The sequence below is a fragment of the Schistocerca americana genome, chromosome 1 (genome assembly GCF_021461395.2).
Source record: "Schistocerca americana isolate TAMUIC-IGC-003095 chromosome 1, iqSchAmer2.1, whole genome shotgun sequence".
NCBI lineage: Eukaryota > Metazoa > Arthropoda > Insecta > Orthoptera > Acrididae > Schistocerca > Schistocerca americana.
The window spans coordinates 565,850,806-565,858,913 of NC_060119.1; positions in this window are offsets into that span (position 1 = coordinate 565,850,806).

Below are 8,108 nucleotides of genomic sequence, written 5' to 3' on the forward strand. Positions count from 1 at the left end.
ACACTGGTGGATGGGTGACGCTTCAATTTTGCGTCCCACCACAGTGGTACGCAATTCTGGTCATTCGGACACTTTTGTGATAGTGACAGATTTAAAAGTAAGTTCTCAGTAAGTAATGTTCACTTGCACGACAATCTTAACAGAAATGCTGTTGTATAGTGTCGAGTAAAATGTTAATATACAAGTAACATAAATAAGAATACGGCGGCTCTCATGAATCAACCGCTTGATTCCTGCTGCTGCTTGAAGCCTTGTAGTACACACCTCCCCCATCAGCGACAGTAATCATTCCTTTTGGTTTCACTTGAATTTAGGTTGTTTCATGATATCGTGCTATCTTTGAACAGTTGTATCATTGCTGCATCAGCGACAGTAATCATTCCTTTTGGTTTCACTTGAATTTAGGTTGTTTCATGATATCGTGCTATCTTTGAACAGTTGTATCATTGCTGACGTATTCTTCTTTCGTCTGAATGGGACAGGTACAGAAGGTGGACAAAAATACGGAAACACCACGAGAAATGCATGATTGAATGTAATCGCAGGTGCTACCCAAGGCAGGAGGTTGTACTGTTGTATTTGACCACGATTAGCGCATCCGCAATGACATCAACACGTTGCGAGTGTCACCCGTGGTCAGGGTAGTGTTCTGTGTAAGCTCATCAGACAAAAAGTTATTCGTATCTAAAAAAAAAATCATTCAAGCATCATTTAATACTGCGTAATTCCGCCCCTGCCCTTGACAGCCGCCTGGATTCGGTTAGGAAGTGAGTCCACAGGGTTATGCAGGTACGTCGCATCCAGATTAATCCATTCACTGAGGATTTGATCTCGCAATGCCATCAAATTGCGGGGATGCTGGTGTCGGCGTTTTACCCGTTGATCCAACATGGTCCACAGTTTTTCTATGAGGTTCAAGTCAGATGATTTTGCAGGCCAACCGAGATGTCATAAGATGGGAGAGTGTTCAGAAAACCAGTCACGTCTTCTTCCAGCCCGATGAACTCTGCTGTCGTCTTGAAAAATAGGGGTACGAATAGTACATTCATCATGCAGGTGTTGACTGAAAGGCGACAACTGATCATTTAGAAAGTTAAAACAAACACGCTGGTTTATGTTAATGGCGACCTCAGTGTGCGAACCCAAAATCATGATAACAACACAAAATCTCCCCCGGCTTGAACATGACCTTGAACACATTTAAGGACGCAATGATCCATTTGGCCTTCGGTGCACTCGAGGACGTGAGCCATTTGTGTATAAGCAGAAATGTGTTTGGTCAGACCTCATTACATTCCGCCAGTCACCTACTGACCTCCTTCGATGATTTTTAGCCCAATGAAGACGCGCAACTTCATGTGCCTATGTGAACAATGTCATCTTGCGACGTGGTCGACGGCAATTGGTCATTGCGTCATTGGCTGCAGTTTCTGTCACAATGTTCTCTCGCTGTTAGGTGGGGATGCACCTTCATTGACTGCTTGAGGATGTTTTTCCGACCACATTTCTGACGTCGAGTTTTGTGGCCGGGTGTGTTCCTGCACAGTTTGTAAACGCGTCGAACAGTTCACCTCGAAATGCCAATAATTCCAGCAACTTCATGCACCGTATTGCCATGGGCACGTCCAAACACGATTTCCCCTTTTTGCCGCTCTATCGTGTCCTTACTTCTACCCATGTTTACCTACAATGTCCGCTTGAAACATAAATCTGCTGTCTAATGCTCACGTATTGGCAGTGCGCGCACTGTTGTGCAGGCCATTTGAAAAGGCTTAAAGATTCAGCTGTGTGTGCGCACTGCTGTGACTAATTCTTTGTGCGGTGAGCTTAGTTGTGAGTGTATTTTGTCGGAACGTACCGTATTCTGTGGACAAATTGTTGGGGCTCGTTCGTTGGGGGCGGAGTGCTTCCGTAAGCAAGGTATATCTGCAGCTACATCTACATGGTTACTCTGCAATTCACACTTAAATACCTGGCAGAGGGTTCATCAAACCATTTTCGTACTACTTCTCTACCATTCCACTTTCGAATGGCGCGTGGGAAAAAGGAACACCTACATCTTTCCCTTCGAGCTCTGATTTCTCTTATTTTATTATGATGATCATTTCTCCCAACGTAGGTGGGTGTCAACAAAATATTTTCGCATTCGGAAGAGAAAGGTGGTGATTGAAATTTCGTAAAAAGATCTCGCCGCAAAGAAAACCGTCTTTGTTTCAGTGACATCCACCCCAACTCGTGTATCATATCAGTGCACTCTCGTCCCTATTGCGCGATAACACGAAACGAGCTACCCTTCTTTGTAACTTCGAATATTTATAGCACATGCAGGGAAACCAGGAAAACATCATCTGTTAAGTCACAACGCGGACGAACGCGCGTGTTGTGTGACCGTCACGGACTTTCGTTGAAGAGGACTGAGGCAGAAAATAAGAGGACGACAACTGCAAAAGTCACAACAGAACTGAATGTCGCACTCGCGAATCCTGACAGCACTAAAACAAACGAAGGGAGCTCCATAAGCAGCGAATTGCGGGGCGAGCTCAAATTCTGAAACTACTCATCAGTGATTCAGACGCCTCCAATAGGAAAACATGGTGCCGAATCCATAAAACCTGGACTCTGCAGCAATGGAAGAAAGTCTTAGTCGGATGAGTTTTGTTTCACACTGTTTTCAAATTCTGGCAGAGTTTAGGTCCCAAGAGTGAATCATGTCCGGGATTCTGTGACTGTTTGGTCAGCCATATTGTTGTATTCCATGGGTGGCATTACTATCAAGCAATGTGTGACCATTTTGGCTGACCAGGTCCATCCCATGCTACAGTGTTCGTTCCCCATTGGTGATGCTGTGTTCAAAACGACTGGACACCTCTTCACACAAATCGCATCGTCCAGGACTGGTTTTGTGGGCACCAGGATGAATTATCGCATCTCCTCTGGCCATCGCGTTCGCCAAATATCAATGTTATTGGGCCTTTGTGGTCTACTTTGGAAAGAATGGAGCATGATCGCTGTCCATCTGCGTCATCGTTACCTGGATTTTCCACTATTTTGCAGGAAAAATGGTATAAGATTCTCTTGAAAACCATACTGCAGTTGTATTTGTGCATTCTGAAACTATTGGAAGCTGTTTTAAATGCCAACGGATTTCCTGCACCCTATCGGATATGGTAATGTGTTTTGTTTCCATATTTTTGTCCACCCCCTATAGCTGTTTTTTGTTTTCTGGACGCCCCACATCAAGGACGGATTGCATATATTTCGCGGCTCCCTTACGCCATATTCTGAAGTGTAACCCTACCTCTCAATGGACAGGGGAATTGTTAATACAGACACCGCTTCCGCGCTCGTCATTTGTGCATATCAATTGCCGTTTATTTTATTGTTACAGGGAAAATAGCTGCAAATGAATCTCTAGCATTTGCCTGAAGATATCGCTGTTTTCTTGGAGCAAAGCAAACGTAACATGCTGACGTCGTTTCAGAGCAAAACTAAATGATACACTCTGAACGATAGGGAAATAAGGTACGGATGTAGATAAGTAAAAGATAAATAATTAGTTAGAGGTACTGTGTGCAGTCGTATGAACACAGACGGTATAATCTTGGAAGTGGAAGCTTCCGCAAAATACTCATCTCGATGAAGTAGAACAAAGGGGAATACTTGGTCACCGAGAATGTTGGAACAAACGACCTGGTCCATTTTCACGGTAACCTGATTACTCTCCAGCCGATGCCGGTTACACTCCTCATTGTCAGCATCATATAAAAAGGGGCAAAAATGCGACTCGCAGCACCACACTACTGGCCTCCAGTAAGCTTCTGTTAAGGTTCTGCACTGTCTGCCACAATGGGCACACGCAGCATTCTGTGCCGCTGTGAGCAATCGCTTTTTGTGACGCACCTGACTCCAGTGCTCGCTCGGAAGCTGGTTCAGATTGAATTTCATTCTCCGCCAACAGCAGTTCCTATCGGGTTGTTATATCTGTATGGTGCAAAAAGTAGCAATTGACTCTAAATAATGAAAAGTTTGAAATCATCCACGTGAGTATTAAAAGAAATCCGCTGAACTTCCGTTACAGAATAAAATAACCAATCTAAAGGCCACAGATTCAACTAAATACTTAGGTTCTATTATTATAGGTTATCTGTATTGAGCTGACTGCAATGTAATTAAAAATAATTGCACCAGACGCGTTTCGCTTTTATTTACAAAGCATCTTCTGTGGTATTCTGTAAATTGGATACACACGTTTGTAATTTATTTTTTGATTCTTTTAGGTTAAAAAAAGCGTTTTCCTTATTAAGTTCGTTTGTAAGCTAATTACGGTGCACCTTTACATAGTCTGCTCTTTCCCCTCTTGCTAGGAGTGGTTGACGTCGACTGCCTTCATTTCACATCTACAGTTTTTGGCATTTGGCGTTATTTCCTGCGCTGCACTATTTATAATTGACTTCCTTAACTGTTTTTCATTCATCACTGCTACAGCCTATTCATTTGTTTTCGTTCACGTTGTGAGTGTTGCCAACCTATGAAACGCTTTTGTGTGTGTGAGTGTGTGTGTGTGTGTGTGTGTGTGTGTGTGTGTGTGTGTGTGTGCGTGAGAGAGTCAGAGACATAGCGAAATTGTCTTGAAAGGGTGGTGTTTTTTCTTCTCCAAGGTGAGTGGGGGGGAGGGGGGGGCAGGAGGAACGATAGGGATGGACTGGACAGTGATTATGGCACAGATCTGGGTGGAAATGGTAGTGGCAAATGGAGCCTGTGGTTATATTTGTACTTTTAATGTTATATTAAGTGGTCAGGCAGTTTAAAGAGTGTGTGGTTTGCCAAATTGATCGGATAATTTGTGAGTTGTTTCTTTTCTGTTATAGTTTTTTGGATGTGGTAGTTTTCTTGTAAGATGAGAAGGTGTTTCTTGTTGTTGTTTATCCTTATGATTTCCATGTCTGTATCTCTGGTTGTAATTTTATGTTGGTGTTGCTGTAAGTGTTCTGCAAAAGTTGAATGATTTGGGCTATACTTGCATGCTCTTACATGTACTTTCTAGCTGGTACCAAATGTCCTCCTGGTTTGACTTATGTATCTTCCATCACATGAATTGCATTTCAGTTGGTATATTCATGATTTCTGATACAGATCAGTTTTTCCTATTGTTTTTAGGAAATATTTCTGAGTTGAGATGTTGGTATAGTGAGCTATTTTTATGCCTTGTTTTTTGAAAATATTGGATATTCTGTGTGTGTATTTGTGGTTGCATGTCATTGTGTACCATCTTTTACTTTCTGTTTCTTTCACACATTATGTTGTTTCTATTCTTGTATTTTGTGTATTTATTTGTGTGTGATTTTGTCCTTGTGTTGGTGACAGTTGGGCGTTTGTTCTTATCTGTTTCTTGATTTTCTTTCAGCTTTGTTACTAAGTTCTCTTTGTATCCATTGTTTGTGGCTATTTGTATTATAGTATTCAATTTTTTTGTAATTGTCTGCATCTAATGGTACTCTGTTTAGTCTGTGGAGCATGTATCTAAGTGCTGCCTGCTTTTGAGAATTGGGTTGTTGTGATGTCTCATGTATAATTGCGTCTGTTGTTGTTGGTTTTCGGTATATGGCAAATGTGTGTTCGTTGTTTTGAATCTTTATGGTGATGTCCAAGAAATATAACTGTCTATTTTGCTCTTTTTCTATTGTAAAATGTATCTTATCATGAACAGAATTTATGTCTGTGTGTAACTGGTCAATTTTATTGTTTGGTTCATCTATCAGACACTGGATATCATCCATATATCTAATCCAGTATAGGATGTTGTACCTATTTCCCACTATTTTGTTAAATATAATCTGTTCCACATGGTTCATAAATATGTTTGGTATGGTACCGGAACTGGAGGCCCCATTGGTAATCCTTCACTTTGTAAATAGAATTCGTTGTTGAACTGAAAACAATTCCCTTCTGTTATTTGCTCTAGAAGCCTGACTGTTTCTTTGATGTATTCATGTGGAAGTGTACAATGTGTCTTAAGATTTTGTTCTACAATATTTATTGTTTCAGTTATTGGTATATTGGAATACATATTCCCTACATCAAACGACAGGAGGGTGGCTGTGTCTGGTTGTGTGGTGTTTCTTATAGTCCAGTCTTCTTATAATTTGAAGTTTTCTGATAAGATTTTCAACATGTGTCTTACAAGTGGGTAAGTGGGAGCGTTTCTATAATTCACAATAGCTCTGAAGGGGAGATCTTTCTAGTGCAGTTTTGGTTGGCATCAGAGGGAAGGCACCCTGGGATTTGTTTGTATCAGTTTTCCTTTTTCATTGTTGTGTATTATATGTTCAATGTCTTTTAGAGTGTTTCTCAGCTTCGTTTGGAACCTGTTTGTTGGATCTGATTTTAATTTTATAATTTTATTTGCTGAGGGTAACTCTTGTGTCTTACTGCTGTATTGCTCTTTATCTGTGAGAACCACTGTGTTTCCTTTATCTGCCTTCGTGATGATGGTATTGTGTTCATGTAGTTTCTTCCTAAGTTTTTTTGAGTGTGATAGAATCTTTTCGGTTCCTTCTGTTCTCTTTCATCTGTGTTATTATGTTTTTGATTTCATTACTGACTAGCTCTCTCGTCAGACCAATGCTTACCTCACTTGTTTCGTTTCTGTTTTCCTGTGTGAGAATGCTTTTTGATTCAACTATGAGATTTTATATGTATTTTTAGTCTATCTGTGTCCTGACATTGTGTTTAAGACCATTTCGAGTAGTTCTATTTCTTCGGTATGTAAAATATTGTCAGTGGGTTGACCAGTCTTGGACAGAACTGGTGATGTACTACGAATTGTTTTCCCAAGGTGTAACCACCGCTGCTGACATTTATTGTCAACAATTGAGACGTCATGTAGACGAAATCGAAAAACAACCACCAGGAAAACTGTGTGAAGCGGTGGTACTCCACGATAACGCCCACCCGCGTTCCGCTAGATTTCCAAACAACGGTAGTCAGGAGTTGGGATGAGAAGTCTTCCGCACCCACCTTCTGCACTTGATGTTGCACCCACAGAATTTCGTCTTTTTTGCTCTCTATCGAACAACATTCAAGGAATTTCCTTTCCGGATGAAAATGCGGTCCTAACATGGCCCGACATGTTCTTCGTCACAAAACCACGTGACTTCTACGCTAGCGAAATTGAAAAGTTATCCCAGCGTTGGCAGCCTGTGGTATATGGTGAAAGATACTACATGATTGATGTTATGTGTATCCGTTGTCTTTATTAAACTTATAGAAAAAAGCTACGAACTTATCTACCAATCCAATACATATCTGAATCTGCAGTAAGTATATTGTTAAAAGATCGACAGCAATTTGGACGGCTGTTGCCGAGCCGTTCTAGGCGCTTCAGTCCGGAACCGCGCTGCTGCTTCGGTCGCACGTTCGAATCTTGTCTCGGGCATGGACGTGTGTGATGTCCTTAGGTTATTTACGTTTAAGTAGCTCTAAGTCTAGGGGATTTATGGCCTCAGATGTTAAGTCCTATAGCGCTTGGAGCCATTTGAACCAATTTGGACGCTACAGCTGGCTTGTGCAAAATTAACAATTTTCTTTAGCTGCTACATTTCGCAGGTTGCAACATCTAAATTGTTGTCTATGTTTAACGATGTACTTGCGGAATATTCAAATATGTACTGTGGCAACTGAAGACGGGGGAAAGCCCTAACCGCATGTTGGCATAAATAATGATACGTAAAAAAGTGTCTGGTTGTTGTAATTACTAAAATAGTACAACGCGTGGCCAAGGAGTTCAACAGCCGGTAAAATGGATAAATTATCGCCTCTGTTCTGTTACATTTGAGCCAATACAAAGATCTGATTGAAAACGTTCTGTTACAACCAATCGGTACTGTCTGAGCATCAAGATACCTAGAGAATATATGCGGAAATCAGAACAATAAACGTTGGGTCCTGTTGAAGTGGTACCCTACTGGCCATTAAAATTGCTACACCGCGAAGATGACATGCTACAGACGCGAAATTTAACCGACACGAAGAACATGCTGTGATATGCAAATGATTAGCTTTTCAGAGCATTCACACAAGGTTGGCGCCGGTGGCGACACCTACAACGT